This window comes from Euwallacea fornicatus, chromosome 24 (genome assembly GCF_040115645.1).
Source record: "Euwallacea fornicatus isolate EFF26 chromosome 24, ASM4011564v1, whole genome shotgun sequence".
NCBI lineage: Eukaryota > Metazoa > Arthropoda > Insecta > Coleoptera > Curculionidae > Euwallacea > Euwallacea fornicatus.
Window position 1 is genome coordinate 302,371 of NC_089564.1, and position 20,717 is coordinate 323,087.

At 35.3% G+C, this 20,717-nt stretch overlaps 1 protein-coding gene across 2 annotated transcripts in view; it reads left to right on the plus strand.

Annotated features, from left to right (window-relative positions):
- The window catches only part of roq (roquin), a 152,038-nt gene that overhangs the window by 81,984 nt on the left and 49,337 nt on the right, over positions 1 to 20,717 (plus strand). For both annotated transcript variants that reach the window (XR_010733347.1, XR_010733346.1), the window contains exon 11: positions 820 to 886. The gene's annotated coding sequence lies outside the window, so the exon portion shown is untranslated. The remainder of the gene's footprint in view (positions 1 to 819; positions 887 to 20,717) is intronic.

The following is a 20,717-nucleotide window of genomic DNA, read 5'->3' on the forward strand; positions in this document are numbered from 1 at the left end:
AAGACATAAAGATTTATGACGCACAGCAATCAAATCTTTTACTTTAACACCCATGAAACGAAAGATACCGCACAATAGTTATTTACGTTACAAGACCGGAAAGTAGTGTTTTGCAGGGCGAGCCAAGTGCGACCGACATAGCTTGACTGAATTCATATTTTATATTATACAGGGTGTCTCTGAAAATAATCTCAGCTGTCTCTTAGTATTTTTTGCATAGGACGCGGGCTACAGAAAATAGCATTATTTACTAAGTTTTACACATGATTAAAAATAAAATAAAAATTTTAACATAATGTAAATGCCTCCTATATTTAATGAACCACAACACCTATTATTGTTACTGCTTCTATTTGTTAAATGACATACGAAGTGAAGGCATGTACAATTCGTTTATGATAAAAGCAAACTGACATCATCACACAAATAACACGCAACATTGCCAAACCTCAGATAGTTTTGGAGCATCTCAGATTAAACTGAATTTTAATAGTAATGGATATGTATACGAACGTTATGTCATAAGTAACGTGAAGTTACCTAGAAGTTACTTTATTACATGAAATGGGTTAAATGAGTTTAAAAAAGCAATAACATACTTTTAATTTAATTTCTATCTCACAATCTGAGAGAAAATCACTTTCGCTGTTGTTATCTTCGTTCACGCCAATAATTAGGAGTAAGAGTTCGTCTTCATTCAGGATGTGCCCCGTCTCGTGCCTTCGTTTCGGTGTTATTTAGAAAATTGCTAAATAATTGCCAATTTTTAATAAATTGCCCGATTTTTTCCCAATTTAAACCATTTTGTATCTGTTACAGTTGCCGAAATCTCCATGCTGTTCATCCTTATTTCGGACAGACTGTATATAGGTCGAACAATATTAAGGTAATGCTGATTTATTGTCTTTATTTACATTTGTTCAAGGGTATCTATATAAAAACGCAATATTTTCAGTACCAAGTATTTTGGCCAATACTCTCTTTCTCTTTTTCTCTCTCTATACATACATATATATGTGTGTACAGTAATTCGCAAAAAGTACGCATCATATGGGATTTTTTAAAATTTGAATTTATCAGAAAATTTAATTCATGGCAAAAGTTTGTGCCCTCCTGCAAACTCAAAACAGAACTTGCAATATTTGTGTATCTCATTTTATATGAGGAAGATTCGAAAATTATGAAATTGCCTCACGAGTAAAGTACGTTTATTTTTAATTTTAGAGGAAATCTATATTATGAAAAGTTGTTTAGAACTAAAAGATAAGTCCAACAATGAAGATTCTCAAGTTTCTATTTTGATTATTTTAATCGTTATTATTTTTTATGTAACATTTTCACAGTTTGATATTCTTAATTCGAGCAAACTGTGTCAGTGCCGCACCAGGACGTCCATAAAACGGGATAACTGGACGCGCAAAATCACGTTACAACAAACAAAGATAAAGCTAAATCTGTTGGTTGGCAACAATTCATTCTCATTTGTGCCCGCAGTCTGTCTCTGTAACAAACGGACTTTACACGCTTCCATTATGCAACTAGATATGAAAAAAAGTCCCGGTTTCGATGGCAGCTGTCAATTTATTTGTGGAATCTCACAAAAAAAAAACTTTTTCGCTTTCAATTTATGCGGGAAATTATTGTAATCTTCCCCTGGAGGTGACGGCTTAGGTGCATGTTAAATACGTCAGAGTTAATAATGATTTTATTAACTTACACGCGACATCCAAAATCAGAATCCAAAACGTCTATATCACGCTCCCCGAACGAATCTAAATTAATGCAACCGGGAGCCCCTTGACGCACCAACATGAGAATCATTTCTGGTTTGTCTCAGCGTAACGAGCTCCATGCATGACGTAAACGAAAGCGAATATATTACATAAGTACGAACGCGGCTTTATGATTTTGGGTGCGTCATTAAACTGGCTGCATTAATTAACCGATGGGAAAAGTAAATGTGTGTTCCCTAATTACTATGTTTGCTGGAAGAGTTCTCTAATTGGCTTGATAAATTGAAGATATAACTTTTTTGAGGGATCTCCAAATTAAAAGAATAAATCATTGAAAAACACGGCCTGACGATTCTGACAAAATAATTACTAGTTAGCGAATGATCTAGTTCGTCGGACAGGTGGTTTGTCTCACCGGGGTACCTAGACGCACCTCAGGCGTGAGCTTATGGTGGAGTTTTTAATTATCTCGAGAACCTCGGTTTAATCCCAAGACTTCTACAGATGTCTTCCATCAAATGACGGCCAATTTACCTTGTAACGACAAATGCTCTGACATTTCGTGATTAATTATACCGATACGCGTTTTACGGCAGTAAATCATATCTCGCCTCCATATCAAGACATATCGGGTTTTCGCCCAGTTAATTCCGGGAGTTGTCCGATTTGCATGTCAATAAATCAGTCGAAACCCGATTGACAAACGACAGTCCTAACTGTGAATCTCTGGTAACATATGTAACCGATAAACCATTGGCCTTTCTATGAGAACGACAGATACAAATACTGGCCATTCGTTCATATCTATTCTGCTACATCATGATTAGCTGCGTTGCTTTAAAGATATAAAACGATTTTTGGGAGTGACAGGTATTTGCCTCTGTGTTACTCTCTGCGTATGAGCACAAAAATAGAATCTCTCTCAAGAACAAAGATTGATGAGAAAACATTTGACATTATCGTGAAGTCATAATGTAGGCAATTATTTACCAGCAAGTTTGTTGCAGCTTGTTAAGAATTCCTAAACCGGCGGTATAAAAAGCTCGGATCACGATAATTTATTTGTGCAAGTGTAGACTTTTTTAAATTTAAATCCATAGATATATGCTAACAGGCGATGAGGCACAACAATTAATAGGAGTGTATCACGAGGCAAGGCATTGAAAAGGTTTTTAACTGTCAGGGGACCAATTAATTAGCTCGGGGAGTTGTATAAAATTGCAATAGTTTATGCCGCCGCTAAGGATAAATAAGATAAATAACACTTGTTAAGGATCTTACACCTATTATGGAGAATGTGGGTAAATTAATTCTCTTCGAGAACATCACAAATTAATTAGTGACAACCAGCTAAACGTGGGTAAGTTGTATTTCGTACATAAAATTCAAACAATGTTTTATTCTTTCTTCCGGTCGAAGATCTCATCGCGTCTCGGCATCAAAAGCCCTATATATATAAGGATGAGAGCGTTAGCATCGACGCACGGGTTGCTCACTTTGCCCAAAAAAAAAATCCTATAATCATCGTAGAATACATGTTCAGCTGCTCTACTATAAATCTCTACACACCCATACTAACGACCTGCGAGGAAATATCGTCACAACTTTGAGAACCAAAATCGGAACGGACATTTTAACATAAATCGGAGTTTAAGAAGGCTCATAACAGGGCCGCTCATTTATCTAGAGGGGTAACCCTTCGAGCACCTCTTAAATATTTCTTCACTCACTTGCTCCTTAACGCGGTTTCCCGGGTTCGCACAGTCAAGATTTCAGATAAATATCTTATCAACTGCAGGAGCTCATTAAAAAAAATAGGCTAATTGAAAAACTTTAACCGAAACTTCCATCTAAGACTGCAGCAGTTCTTGATGTAGGTTTTCTGGAGGAGAAACATTTTATTATAAAATTCTATTCGTGCTGTGTGTTTAGTATCACATCACAAAGATCAGTTAATGAATGCAGGCATTTTTTAATTATTTGTTTGCTATTGCACATGATATTACTCAACCATATACAGGATGTTCGAAAACTGTGGGACGAAACTTCTAAGGATTGTTCACTGCAACAATAGAAGACGTTTGAGCATAAGAATACGCGTCGACAAATGTCTCCCTGAGGCGCTACGGCTTTAAGACAGTCATGCGCCTTAATGTTCTTAACGAGTTTTCGTACGTTTCATTTTAATTTATTTGTACAAAACAACACTACAGTAACTGTTCAAAGCGGCGTTCTTGAATTTCATTGCACCTGTTTAAACGACGTACATAGTTTCTGCAGACTCGGCTAAAAATTTTAAAATCGTTTTGAACGACTTCAAATGCCGCAGTGATTCGTACAATCGGGTCTTGCACCGTTTGCACTGGCGTTCCACAAACCAGAGACTTTACATTTCTCCACAGAAAGCAATCTAAAGGTGTTAGATCGGGTGACCTGGCGGGCCACGAAACTGGATCACCTCTGCCGCTTCAATGTCGTCCGAACTAGTAAAGTTCAAGGACGATATTTTGAACAATTACCGTAGTGTTATTTTGTACAAACAAATAAAAATAAAACGTACTAAAACCCGATAAAACGCATTTTCGCACATAACCGCATTAAAATATCGCAAGGCCGTAGCGCCTTAGGAAGACATTTGCATACACGAGTTCTTGTACTCAAATATCCCCTACTTTTGCACCGAACCATCTCTAGAAGTTTGATCCCATAGTTCTGAAATAACCTGCATTAATACCTACCTACCTACTTACCATTTTATTAATACCCGCCACTTCTATTGCTCGAGTAAACCTGCTTAACATCTACATTATCCGTATTCCCCACATCAACTTCGTACAAAAGACACCATCCTCTCATACACTAGCGAAATCCCGTTTCATGTCCTATCAGGTAAATAAAGCGATATACCCGTAAAGCCCCCTCGACTCCTATTATAAGTATGTATTGAATAATTGGAAAGTGATTTAGCAATGTCAATACTTATTGACGTTTTACTTTTACATGGCCCTTTGTGATTTATTTACGTTTATGCCTAACAAAGCCGGTAGCACATTATTTATCAAATGACACTAGGGAATTTATGGCGGTTTTGCGGATGGGGTTTATGGTAATGTTTTGGGAACTGTCCGTCCATTTATCATTACTAGGAAAAGATTTAAGTTGTCTGCTTAAAGAATTACAGTCCTAATTAACGACGCCACTAAGATTTTTTTTTTACTCTCCTGCAAATTTAATTCTCTAATGGCACATGACCGGCATATTCCTGCAGTGTTATCATTGCTGTCGCGCCAAATATGAATTGGAGGATATATTGCCCATTAACATAAAAATCGCGTGTCTCCCTCTCACCTGGGTTGGGCCTGTTACGATAACATTTGATTAATTTATATTTGAACGTACCTCCAAATAATTTACATGAAGGCGGTCTTGTCTGGTAATTTAGCTTCATTTTGCTCAGCTAGTTGCGTAATATATTATTTGTAAAGTGTAAGAGAATAAACAAGAAATTACGTGTAATTTACAGTAATTGATGACTGAGATGACCATTTGGCACATTCTTTGATATTACAAATGAACATGCGATGTTTAGACACAGACAAGATTTCCTTCAAAGCAGTCATCCAGAGTTAAGGTGGGATGCCACCCATGCAATTAATTAATTGGTTACAACTAATCAGCATTTCAAATAGACTGCGTGTTTTATCAGGGACTCCTGGGGCCTCAGGTGATCCGCGCGGGCATAATATGATCCTCGATGACACACGATGCCCTCCGCTCATGCATCTTGTCCCCAGTTGCACGCCACACCTTTGCTCTTCGTGACTTAATACATTTATTTGTTGGCCAGGGTCGCACACCAGTCATGCCAAGAGGACATTTTTTTAGATAGGTAAATTGATACGGGAGATGATGAAGCAATTACTAGTTTAATACGGTGCAAAATTGCCGAGGATTAAAGACGACGATACCGGCGAAACTGGAGCTGCAGAGCGGCTTTTGATTTTTATCTTGAAGAACCACCCAGGTGTCTTGAATGCTAATGAGACCCCGGTCACAGGAATAAATCATTTATGCCATTAATGCTCCAAAGCCAGGATATCTGTCCCATTCTAATGTTGAGCCTTCCTGAAATAAAAACGTGTTGTCAATGGTCACACTCTCCGGAGTTCAGGATTTAATAAGTAACCATAGTTGTACAATAAAGCACACATGTCCCGCTCGAAATGTGGGATATTATGAGAAGCTAGGATCAGGTTTTGAAGTAACCCTTTTAAGACTCTATTAATCTATCGACTTAACGGGCAAATGTCGGAAAAATATTGCAAAACGTTCATTTTACAAAAAAGTACATGTACTATCTACTAAGGAAGGGGAATCACCCGCCTTTGTTTTTACATTCTACTTGGAACATGTTGTTAGTTTGCGATCAGTTGAGGGGGTGGAGATTTTTAATTCTTTAATTAACCAATCGTCAATAAATTAAAACAGTACAAGGAAGCCAAAGAAATTCCATATGAAGTGCGTGAAATAATTGTCAAATTAAAACGAGAAAAAAAATCAATTCAGAAAATTTGCTAAACCAAAATCTAATGTGCAAACAGAAATAAGAAACCGCTTTAAAAATAATTCTCTACACAATAAATTCCGAAATGGATGACCACCTAAGTTAAGTGCTACGACGATGTGTAAAATTGTTAAAATTGTCCGAGAAAAACCTACAACAATTGACGTGGCCCAAAAAAACTCCAAATACCACAACACGTGTGCATCCCAAAACAGAATTGTACGAAATTGTGAGCATAACAGCAGAATTCCACGAAAGAAATTGCTAATTAATGATATTAACAGAAAGAAATAGAGGTAGATTTGCAAAAGGAATATAAAAAAAAAAGATTAAACATTTTGGGACACTGCAGTTTTAGGTGACGAGTTTAAATTTAATTTATTTAAATGTGTACAATTGCGTTTGTTGTCTTTTTAGGATTATTCCAAAAGCTGATCCAAGTTTTTCATAAAATCCCATATTTTGAGTGGAATGAGTTTACTTTATTGTATTACTGTATCTATGCGAAAGAAATCAAATGCCGATTTTACTATCGTGATTAGGAAATGTCTGTAGTGGTAGTTAGAACGATCTCTAGGAGTAAATCAGCAATTACAGGCAAATGTTATGTAATGAACTTTCATGCTGTTATTACGTAAGAATGTTTAGCTGATACAGGCTGATATGTTAGTATTTCCATAACACGCGCAAGTGCCTCTTACCTGTTGTCTCGTGATTTTTCGCAATTCAAACAAATCCGACATCATCTCTAGAGATTGGCATAACTCAAATTTTATTATATTTATGAGGAAAACGTAGTAGGTGCCAGAAAAAGATTTTGTATACAACACAGCAAAAAAAATTCATGACCTCTTCTGCGGGTCGGTCTCACAGCGTCATTTCGCCGGTAATATGTTTCTTGTTATTCTCGTAACGTAATCTAATTTTCTCGCACGCATAACGTGCATATCTCCAACATATTTGGCAATGGTAAAAAATGTATGTAGGCAGTTGATAAAATGACATTAACCCGAGTGTGATAGAACCTTTTAAATGTAACATATCTATGCGTGTGTAAATAATTTGATTGCAGGCTAATTTTAAATTAAACTTACGGAAGAGAATAAAGATGAAACCCATGCGCTCATTGGAAAGTTATTGTATCTAGCGCTTACGAAAAGTTCTTTACCGCACTCGATCACTAACTTATCATTTAGATTAGAAAGACTTTTGCGAAAAATGATGTTATTTTTGCATCGATTTAGTTGATGAAACAATTTTTTAAAATTGCCAAGAAATAATATGATACTTTCTAAAGGCAGTAATTTGAAGACAAATTCAAAAATGTGAAAATATACAAACTTGTCATATTGTGACAAATTTAGACTGCAGTTATTTGCAAGATTGACAGTGTTTTTCGGAGAAAAAAAGTGATAGGACATTTTTCGCGAGAGAGAATATTTTGCGCCCGAATTATACACATAATTTTTCCTACAAACATTCAAGTAAACATGTCGTTAGAAGGAGAGATTTTCATCAATTGAAAAATTAGGGGAAATTGCCATTATCCGGAATAATTTTCGTACGTTATTCATCCCAATTCCGACTCAACTACTGGTGACAAAAAGTCGCTCGTATGCCAGAACTCTTAATTGCAAATTTCACAAACAAAACGTTACTTTTTGGGAAATACCTGCACATTCGGTACAGCTCCTTTATTTACTGCGTCCACATCGAATCTACGTTTTCTTAGGCTGCAACTGTGCAAGTTCATTCCAGTATATGCAGGCAAAATGCGCCATTTTAGAAAGATCGGTCCGATACCATTTTAGCGGACAATTAAATTGAAACTCTGTTCATCGATTAACTGAAGATTCGGTAGCTTTTAAAAGGAAATTAGAGGGAGAAAAGACATACATTATCCATAAAAAAGAGGTTAAAGTTTTCTGCGGAGTTGAATAACGTATTATTGCCTTCTATACGAATAATAATGTAATAAAAAATATATATTAGAAAAAGTTTTCGTTCCTTTGGTTTTTTCTGACAAATAGTTTTCAAAATAAGTGCCTTATACGTTTTCCACATACCGTTTCGCGCCTTTCATATATGTCATTCAGCCTAAAGGCCAAGCGGAGGAACACGGAACTCAACGCCTAAATCTAGTGGTTTCTATAAAAGTCCACGAAGAGCTATGCTCAGAGAGTTAACTAACAATGATAATTGCCAACCTAACCTGAACTAACCTATGGCGCAGATTCGGAATAACTTAAGTTCGTATTGAGTGCTCCCGGAAATAACAAAAATACTAATTGATGTGCTTCAAGTAGCTGCCGCGAATCAAAGGACGATCCGTTACGTTTTGAGAATTTTTGAAATTGGCCTTAATCATCGCAGTATCGCTAAACGAGTCTAATTTTTCTAATAGTGCTTATCATAGTCGATAAAATGGGACAAAACATCACAAGAAAAAAAATGTTTGTTAAAAACCTAATGTTACCGAGCCGCGTCATTAAGATAATATCAAAAACGAATATTGTGCATTTCGGATACAATACTATTATATTTGAATTAAATGCCAAACGAACGCAAAGTCTTGTTGGTTATGATAGACTCAATTATTGAATATTAGTTCATTTCATTGTCCTTACGCAAGTATTTCTCACCACGCAGTAATTCAGCTCTTGAGATAAAGAAAAGATGCAGATATAAAATTTAAGTACGTGCCCCTTCTAGTTAATCCTGTATAAGGAAAAAGGTCAGTGGGTGGCTATAATAAATACTTAGTTATGAAACAAAAGATATGCTCAGTCTTTCTTAATCTTGCGAGCAAGCGGACAGTCACGTCATGTTTCTGAATCGTAATTTCTCTACAATGGGTTAGTTACCTACTGGGTACTGGGTCATGTGGGACAGTGGGACATAATGTGCTCGGGCACAATTCCTGTAGGTTTTTATTGACAATATCAGCTTTATTTTGCACATAAAACTACTTTAGCGAACCCAATTATTTTAAATAACATACGGTTGTGGACGAAAGTTTGGAATATTTTAAATACGTCATAGTTTTATATCGAAATAGCTGATTATTATAAGATAAACACATTTATACAAAAACCCAAGTATATATCATATTCAACAGTATTACAAACAAAAACAAATAACCTCACTTCTATGAATATAAAGAATAAAAACAATAAATTATGCTTGACAAAAAAATGGAATACTTCGTAAAATCCATTATTAACAGTGCAAAACTTTAAATAAATTAATATTTTGTGGCATATTCTTTCGAGTTGATAAGAGCCTGTCATCGATGATGCATAGAGTCGATTAAATCTTCACAAATGGAAATAGGAATCTTCACCCGTCCTTCCTGCAAGACTTTCCACAACTCATCTCGACTGAACACATTCCTGTCTCGAATTTTTTGTTTTAAGTGTTCCCAGAGAGGCTCAATCGAATTGAGATTCGGGGATTGAGAGGGCCACTCAAATAAGGGGATGTTATTATCATTCAGCCATATTTTTACTAATCGGGATGAATGTTTAGGGTCGTTATCCTGCTGGAAATGCTAGAATAAAGGCGTATCTTCATTAGCAAATGACAGCATATGGTTCTCAAAGATGGCTTTGTATTGACACCGATCCATGGTTGCCTTAATTTTGACCAATGTCCAACGCCGGATCGAGAACAACGTCCTTATACCATTATGCTGCTATCACCACGTTTTACTGTTGGTTTTTGATAGCTGGGATCAAACCTGGTCTCCGTAGGTCGACAAACATAACTTTTTCCATCAGAATTAAAAATATTAACTTCAGTTTCATCACTGAAAAGAACAAAATTCAACTTTGAAAGTGACCAAGACAAATGTTCCTGAGCAAATTTCGTTCTGGCTCTTCTGTTCTTCTTAGAAATTAAGGGCTTCTTCACTCCAATCCTTTTAACTAATCCCATTTCGCACAACCGCCTACGTACAGGGCGATCATTTATATTGATGTCACTATTGTTGGTGATTTCTTGTTTTCTAATCATGAAGGACTTGCCAGGATTTACAGATGATATTTTTTTAATCCGTCGATCGGTAGTGACGTCCGTTTTTCTTAGACGTCCAGATTTTAGCCCATTTTTTACATCGTTCGAAGACAAAAACAAAAATGATCACTAAGAATATTTTGTTTAAACGTTCCATGCTGTTGTCCACAACTGTATGTATGTTTTTCCCAAATTTTTTCACTATCGATAATTTATCGAATTCTTTGCAGATCATTTGGACATAAATGACTTCAAATAAAATTAGTAGGGTGAATAAAATAAACCATTTATATGTAGATGGGTCTAAGTTGCTGGGCAAGAATTGTCAATTTACAAACAAGCATTTAAGTAAATCTAAAAGTACGACGAAAAAAACTGTTAAAAGTGTAAATGTATTTTGAACGATGAGGGTAGAGATAACAACATACGCATATGCAAATTCTGGTTGTTTTAGTTAAGTGACTTCTGCTGTTAGAATCATTTTTCGCATGTTAGGGATATCACATGGAAATTTCTTAATTGCAGTTGCCTAACTGGCTCAAAGCATGACTAAGTAGAAAAAGTACCTGAAGAGCTGTCATGAGTGATAACAATAATTATTTTATTAAATTCAACAAGAAGGTTATACAGTGCTGAAATTGAGCACTAATGTTACTGAGATAGTGGTATGACTGTTTTGAAGTTCCTAGTAAAACTCAATAAGGGATTCCTGGGAAATTCGCCTGCATTACAATGTTACTTTATTCAATACCCTCGGGAAAAAAACGAAAATGAAACAAAACACTGAAGTTATTTTGCCTTGAGGTACAGAGATATTGTCTAATAAAAGGAACATGTCCCGTGCGAAAACATTTTAAAGCAGGAATATATCTCTCCAAATTTGAGGCCATAGAAGGAGTCATCAAAGAAGATTGTGGTTGAGTATTGTAATAAGGTTCGAAGTAAATAAAATGTAAAAATCAATGTTTCAGCAGGCAGTTTGTGAAACGAAACTATTGGACCAGTATTTCTCCAATAGTATTTAATGGGGAGTTGCATCATGAGAAAAACAAGTTGATTGAACTATAGAATTCAATAAAGCAAACTTCTATTCATAGTTGGCGTTTCTTCTCTTTGCGGTTTACCAACATAGTTTAGCAAGTATGACTAAAACAGACAATAGGACGAAATAAAAATAAATGAATAAATATTCGCCTTTTTTGAAACCTATTGATGAGACGATTCGAAATACCTAATAATGGGTGGCAATTTAAAAATTTTTAATTATTTTAACTGAAAAGGTCTATGAGACACCACCTACACTTCTCTGAAATCTGCAAAGGCAACCCACTTTTGAAGGAGTTCCCGAAATTGCTATGCATAATTCAGAATCACTTTGCACTATGCGGCTCTAAATTGTTAAAAACTTTTTAAAAATTCAAAGGCATTAAATAGGACAAAAAATTCTAACTTTCGACCTAATCTTTTAGTTATTTTTATTTATCTTTTAATTTTTTTTGTCAGCAAATGCTCTTTATGAGCACAAAATCGAAAACAATTCTATTTTCTATGAACAAACAGGTTTTTTCAATGTTTACGTACTATTTAACTCAGTTCGTGCTGCATTATTGGCCAAATTTGTACGTGCTTTTCTCGAAAATTAATTGAAATATTTTGGATGGCAATACGCCATTAAATGTAGTTTTGAAAGGCCTTTAATTTAAGGTGTCCCTTGACTCACGTTTCAATTTACAAAAATCGGCCAAGCAGCACTTAAAAAAACACTCAAAGGGGAACATATAATATTTTTTGTCCCATTTAATGCTGCTTTGAATTTATAAAAAACAATAATTTGTTTAAAAAATTAAGGAAGGCAGGGGCAGATATGACGGTCGCAGTGTAAATTAAAAATAAACAAGAGGACCATAACCAACCGGTTTAGACCTTCGCTCGGTTAGGAAGAGTTTAAAAGATGGTGAGCACCAATTTGCTTGTAGGTACTACTCAAGCTACAAAAAACCGATACAATTTCTAATCCCTTCCACCACTTGTAGTTGTTAGATGTTTTCTCATGAACTGTAGGTAAGCGCTCTGTATGTTCAGGTTACGCTGACAATTTGCGGAGATACATCCTGACTATGAGCTATTCCATTCGAGGACGGAACTTTAAAGTTTAAGGAAATTTTTTGGAAAGATGAAAAGCCCGGTTACCGATTTAACCATAATTAAAACCGTGTATGATCCAAAAAAAGATTTAGCGTTTCGCGTCCAATAAGATTGATTGATGACTAAAATGGGATAATGGAAAGAAGAAGATCTGAAAAGGATGTATTCGTCTGTTCTTGCCTGACTAAAGCGATAACGAGTATTGGGATATGTGTAAAAATGCGGAGAGGATTGAAGGCTGATGCTGCAAGTAATTGGCATCACTCGCTATGATTTTAATTAGATAAGACTTGTGGCCTGGCGTTTTTTGATAAGTATGGATACGATAAATTCATCAATTTTTTTTCCTGATGGATGGTGCCACGCGTTTTACCGAGGCATAAAAAAAATACATGATTAAAAATATCTCGAAAACGGTTGGAGATACTTCTTTTGGGAGTTTCTCTAAGGGGAGTTTCTTTTATAGAACGCTTTTAAAGAAGTTGAGAGTATCAGAATTCGTAAAAATGTCGAAATTATCCCTTGCAGCGATATCAAGCATGTAAATCAAAACTTGCAAGATTTATTCCCAAATTACGGAATAAAAAAAAAACTACTTTGACATTCTGCAGAGTGAAAATTTTCAACTTTTGTATGGGGCAAGTTTACCTGTATCGCTCTATTCTTTTACTCTCTAACACGTGTGTTTCTGGGCTACGCCGTATGTCCGAGGACAAAGTTACGCATGGATGTTCGTTAAGGATTGAAAATTTGAGGCGTATTTAAGATTATTCAAGCGATAGAACCCAGCTGAGTGCCTTTTAACAGTTTACTATATATACTATATGTATACACACACAACACACGGAGAACAATACATAGAGATCATCACAAAATAAGTTTCTCAAGGCTATGTGATTTATGAACAAAATGACTAGTAAGTATCAGGTTGAGTCTCACGTGTAACCAATAAAAAAAACGAGTCTTTTAAAAGCCAAAACGCACGTGTGATATTCAGAAACCGATGACTGATCCTAACGAAAAATCTACAATTAATTTCTCTTAAATCTATTAAATGGGACAGATATAGCGTTCTACTCTAAATTGAGATAAAGTGGGTTCTACTCTCAATATGCTTCAGGAGCTTCATTTCACTTAATGATGATGTGTGTGATAAGTAATATGTTGAGAATGAGTGAGTTGTAGGTAGATTGATAATGGCTGGGTCGAGGCATTTGAAATTTTTTATTCGGATTTTTTCGGCAGTATCCCAATGTGAATTGGCCGCATGATATTAAAGCTATTTCTATAGGAAGAATGACGGCTAAAATATACTAAGAGTTGCGGTATTCTCTTAAATGAAAAAATTCTACACCACTTTTGATTTCGTACGCACTTGCACCCGATCAAATTCATTGAACTTTTTTCACTTATTGATATCGTTTGCAATAAATAGGAGTACGATAGTATACTAATGGCAAGTGACGGCATTCTTCCAAAGTAAGCCGAGTCGCCTTGTATGTGAACCTGAACTAACTTCCATCTGAATAAATGGAATCCATTACGCTAACTACCCATAGTTGAATTTTTTCCAATAAAGAACCAATTACTGTATGCCCCGATATCTTCACGCATTGACCTCTAACCCCAACGTTCCGCCACTGCGTCCAGCTAAATAATTTATCGACATTGCCCTCGGATTCAATTAACCTGTTGCCTATTTGGCGCTCCTCATCCTACTATATTTTACGCTGGTCAACCTATAGATATTGCATATCTATTGGTCGTTATCTATGATATTCGTTCGCCGATACCGTAATATAGCGTTTGGGTTTTGGTCGCCCCATTAATTATTACGGAGAACTGTAATTATACGGTTTAAATCTATGTTTGTTGCTGTGGGCCCAGGGGAGATTCCCACGACCTTGTAACAACAGTCAGACCAGCTCAATTTCATTGTAAATTTGTCGTCAGTATCAAAGTGTAGAGCCCAATTTCTATCATTCGATAATTTGTTCTAAAAGAAAATTTAGTAACTATTGGTCCCTGATTCACTAGATAGAATGGAAATGGAATCGCTATGCAAATAACCTGAATATTCTCCTTAGAGGTCAGAGTAGATTTTCCACTAACAGTGTCAGACATTTTTCACCTAATTCAACTTTCGATTAGTCCAGAACGGCTCCGTGAATTTAAGAATTGTTATTAGCCCACACCCGTATGAAATCTTGAAGAGATCTTATAAGCAGCTTCTTCTTATCTCGGGAGACTGGTTAATACGTGGAGAAGGTGCCGAAAAATTAAAGGTTTGATAATTATCTCGACAGGATGATTTTTAAAGGAATGATGATTTTATCTTTTTTTTTTGGAAAGGTAAGTCATTGACGAGGTTCTCGATTTCGACGGAAATGAGTGACACTGATTCTCATGGCGTTAAATTAAATTCTCCACTAATTCCACCCGAGGAATTCATGACGCAGACTGGGTTAGCTTTCCTGTAAAACAAACTGAAATCTAGGAAATGTTAGGCAAAGATCCCATCTACCTCTAAACTTACTAAACTAACCTCCAACTGTACATTTTTGAAGCAGTAAACAGTTTTTAGCGCAAATACCCAATTGAACTGGACTAATCAGTCATATTTGAAATAATCTGATTTTTGTGGGTTATAATAGTTGAAGTATTGTAAATTCCTTGAGAAGAATCTTGGATGAAAACTACTGAAAGGAACCTAAAATTAAGAAAAAATAGTCTGTGTTTCTAATTGATCAGTAGGAAACTAATTGTAATATAGAAAAAATTACATGATGAATAGCCTGATTATCCTATACTAAAAACATCGAACAAAAAAACTCGACAATTTCAGCAAGGGATCCTGGATGAAGAATGTCACCCTCAAGAAATTGGAACTAATCTGATTATCCTAAGCTAAAATGGCCAAGGATCTATATATTTTCAGGAAGGTATTCTGGATACTACAAATAACGAGGTTAAATTAGTCTAAGATAATTTTAACGGTAATAGTAACACATTCATTTCTCTAAAGAAAACTCGAAACCGAAATTCTGAGCAATGAGAAAATTTTCTCAGCTATTCTGTATTTTCTTTGTTAACATAGGTACGTGTTCCGGGTTGTACTACTTTCAGTTAATAAACTCCACTAAAGGCTAAATTGGAGATTTCGAAACAATGAAATATACATCAAATTTTAAATTTAAACTTCAGTTCGAGTTTGAAACTTGGAAAAACAATCGAGGCTTAGTCAATTTTATTGAAATCTTTTTAAGAAAACTTGATGAAGGAACTAGTTAGAAATTACGAGACTATCCAAACATAAATGAACCAGTCTAAAGTTTCTAAACCAAAATAGTGAACTTGTTTCTAGAAATCTTTGAGGAAGGAATTCTGAACATAAGAACCTTACAGAGCAGAGCAAAATTGAACTAACGGTATTTAGGTGAGATAACTGTATTAGATTGTCGCCCGGCATCAAGCCGATTGAAAAAGTTTTGCTATAAAAAATTATTAAAAAACTCAGTTAATAAGGTTTTATTTTTTAAACAATTCGATACTCAAGTTCAAGATATCAGAATTAATATAAAATATGAATCGATTATTGCAATTTGTGCAAAACTGTGACTGATTTTCGAGAAATTTATAATGCTGCATTTAAAATTTTCATAAGTCATTTTGTTTCAAAAGTAGAGCGTGCAACTGATCAGTTTTCTGAATAGGCAATTGCTGGTATCTTCCTGTCTTGGTATAGAGTTAAAATGCTAAAGACTATTTGTTGTTTGAAGAGTGGCCACTAAAAAATGTCCAAATAGGATTTTATTTTCAAAATAGCTTTCAAAAAAACCTCATCCATAATAAACTTCAGAAGATAGATTTTAAAGTAATAGAAACTTATTGGAATCTTAAATGCCTAAATCATAAAATAATAATATACAGAGTGTTTAAAAAAGACGCGGCAATATGTAAAGGGGTGATTGCACAGGTCATTTTATGAAAAAAAAATTCTATCATTTTAGAAATACAGGATGTAAAATTTTGTTTAAATAACGGTTCTTGAAAAATAATTTACATATCTATCGACGGATTTTTTAAAACTTTTAAAAAATCATTAAAGCATGAAATATTCTTAGGAAATAAGGGAATAAACCTTTGATCTTTTTGAAAATATTTTTGTATAATAAATGGACATGGGATAAAACAATTATTATTTTTTATTTCGTAAACGAAGCAAGATACGACAAAAATTTAAGAAACAAAATAGTTGTATTTTTAGTTGCTTCATCTCAAAAACGTATCGAAATTTAATTAAAGTCAGTGACCTACATTCTTTGGTCAATAAAGGATAAGGTGGCGCCACTGGAATTAATAATTTTGATCTAGTTAGGGCCAATTCAGCCTCTTAATATTACAAACCATGTTAGCAAAATTTTAAAAAATAGGACGAAAGATATTTGAAATATTTCTCGAAAACCGTTATTTAAAAAAATTACACCCAGTATCTTGGAAATAATATATTTCCAGATTTATGTTTATAGGAACTTAATTCATAAAGGGACTTAAGAAACCACCACCTTAAATATTGCGGCGTCTTTTTTATACACCCTGTATATAAACAAATATAGACGTAGAAAACGATAACTGTGAGCAGTGGATATTTTAATAATTCAGATGGAAAAAAAATCAATCAAGAATGTTGTTACTTTCTGGAGATTTGGTGTCAGATATCATTTGCATGAGAATCCGTGTTTAAAGGAGAGAATTTTAATTATATCAGTATTGATCAGACCATTTATGTAAATTTATATAAAGATAAGATGAGTCAGTAATATTGAGGTTGTCCCACATGGATAGTAAACAAATTCTTGAGGGCTTTAACAAGGACGATCTGAAACTTTTTTTTATTGGGTACTTAATAAAAAATGCAAGATGTTTCAAACTGTTGGCCATATGGGACAAATTATAATAGCTCGGAATTTGTCGTATCCCAAAGACCTCCTAGGAGCAATTTCAAGCCCGTAAATAAAAAACTGTGATGTTCGCTTCCAGTGCACAGAACAGGAAAAAAAACTTAACCTTCCAATAGAACGCAAAAAAGCAACTTTTTTTAAAACGCATATTTAGCTGAATTCCTCTCATCTTCTCTTCTGAGACCATCTTCACATCATAGAACTACCGAATTAACTTCGATCTGCAGATGAAAATACTATGCTTTGTCCATTCTCTTCGTTGCAAAGAACGTGTTCTTTGCCAAATGAGACTCCGATTTCACAATATACAGGGTTGTTCACGCTATACGGACGGAATATTGCGGCCGAAATACGTGGGCTTCGAAACGTTTTAGTTTTGTGCTATATGGAGATCTATTACGGTTAATTTTAAAAATTATTTTCAGTTTATATAGGGTGTCACAAAAGTCCCAAAAGTATTTAAGTTGTATTTTTTAAAGGAGCCTCCTGTATATTACTGCACTTTCGGATTTTCCGATCAAAATAAGTGTCTCTTTTAATAAGGTTTGCAATACCTAAATTTTGTATTTGATAATCGATTGTTCTTTATGGTATAACAGGTGATTTATTTAGGATGAGGAAGGAAAAGAAGTTGTGAATAATTTCAGATTGAGGCTTTTGGACTGGCATCCTATCACATCAAAAGCTGACTTCTGATAACCTTCAACAGTAAACTAGTTTTTAGTACATTCCCCTAAAATGAAGGGATTCTTAAGTAAAAAACGATATGCACATTTTTGCCTTAAATGCCCCTGAACTCTAAGTGACCTAAAAATTGCTCGGTGTAAACGGTCGAAAGACCCATCCTAATGTCCACTGAAGGAATATGTAATTTTCAAACCTAAAACGTACCGAATATATTTCTTGAGATATTGGTTGGCATGTTAGGACACCCTTTGCATACATGCAAAACCACAATGAACTCGATGCCAAACAATCGTCCCTAAAATTAAATACTTGTTTTTTTGCTCGGCCTCTTTCAAAGTACCCTTATGCGAGCACGTATAAATCCGACCCCATCAAAAGCGTAGAGAAAGATTAATTTTTGAAGTCCTGCAAACCACGTATTAGGCCTTTTTGTCCCTCAAGAGGTGTTGTGACGTGGCCCCTTTGTCGTCTGGAGCTTATATCGATGGGTATTAGCAAATAATAGACGCGATTTTCTACTCGTGAGCCGCAATTGAGCCCTACGTGGTATCGATTTTATTGGGGGCAACCTCTTCTTTCATAAGAGGATTTTAGTGTATTTGTGTAGCCCGCAAATAATGAAAAATATAAATTCAGTGTCGAGTCCATGACGTCAAAACTCGTTAAGGGATGACGCTTTTGAATATGGTTGGGCGTCGAATCGATTTGATTGCAATTACATAATGTTCGATCCCACGAGATGCACATTTCTTAATGTTTTTGGTCGCCGCGACCGTTGTAGATGTGTCCCATAACAATTTAAAACTGAAAATAGAAGAAGACCTCCATTGGCTTGAAGATCAATCTCGCCTATTGTGCCCCTCATGTCCAGGTGATATTTTTCGGGTGAATTTATTGCCGTGGCAGATCCAAATTATAGATCGCGAGCAATTTATAACGTTCTAAACGATATATGGTAATATGACAGGCAACCCTTTTCACCTTATTACAGATTATCGATCCTGGGGGTGATTTATAAGGCGAATCACAGCTGGTTATGAGGTGAGATTATATAGGGAAACTAACGATAATATAGTGGACGTAGACCATATAGGCGATTTCTCCAATTAAAGTACCGCGATTGACACCAAAAGCGGGATATTTTGCGTGCCTTCGCAATACAATAGAAAGTACTCTGGTCATAATAATTGAAAGGCATGTTGTGTCTAACCTTCGACACCACACGGAGAAATTTTTAACATTTCTGTGAAACAACGGCCCGCCATTATTGTGCGTTGCCAAAGGAATTCTTCGCGGGGCCAATTAAGAACTTCAAGTTGTAAATTTGCTTGCTGTCTATTGTGAAAGAAACGTTGACTTACCCCGATTATACGAGGGTTCCGCACTAGGTTAATCTGAGGAACAAAATTTCTCGAAAACGAACTAAATGGGGAATAGAAGAAGAAATTAAATCGGCAAAGGAATAAACGGAAACAAGATTTAAAAATTAAAAAACTGAGTGCGACATACGCATGCGAAGTACGAATCTCAGTGCGTCAACTATCGCGAACGTCGAACCAGAATCACACCCGCGGAGTTTTTCAATTAAAAGATGAATAATGATAAATACAACAAACCCTAGAAGATCGGAAGACCGAAAGATCGATCTGTGGTTGGATCACGCTTTGAAGCGAATTCTAAGAAATCTTTTTCTGAGAACACCCCCGTATCTTCCCTTAATGAAGCAATGCGGATTTCTGATGATAATAAGACACTAAATATTCGCATTAGCAACATCGGCGTTCATTGGAAATCGTGATAGGCAAGATAAGAATACGTGTCTAAGCAATTATCGCTATAACAGAAAATTTTCTACGTGATTTTGGGTTGACTTATTGTTGCTTGAGGGCATCTCATTAAATCTATGAATATTATTTATTGTACCATCGCTTTTACGTTTTTTTGCGTCGCTATGATTTCTTCAGAGATTGCTGATATCGAAGATTCAGGTTAGTTCAGGTTAGTCTGCGTCCGTGGACGGTCATGTAAGTAATTCAACTCTTTTAGAAATAGGCCCGAAAATTTTTTTTACAGATATAGAAGGCACCCAGTTATTTTTTTTAACTCTTAATGGATATTGTTGTAAGTCTGGGATCAAAATATGTATTGTCAATCTCCATAATTGCGTTCTGGTCAAAATTCGAATTGTATGCGAAACTACAAACTGTTTACAATTTGTTCATGACACGTCCACATAAAATGGCAACGAACGGTTGGTGTCCAGAACCATTCTCAGCAATTAATTAACTTTCGCGTATTTATGCTTTTATCATTCGAAATAACTGAGTGTGTACGGGGTGATTCATTATACGTGATCTACTGGATATTTTCGTTATTGTCGGTCTAAGAAAAGTTTTATATTAGCAAAGTTTCCTATTCTTGTCCATCCAAATTTTCAGAACGTATTTGCCGTCCACTTATTAAATATATTTCGTTAATTTTGAAAATCTGACTTTGAGATTTTTAACGTTTCTTCTCAACATGTGAAAAGAAAGGATAGGTAAAAGAAAAATTTTTAGAAACATTACCGAAAAAAACCTTCTGAAGAAAAATGATACCACTTTGGTTTTTTTA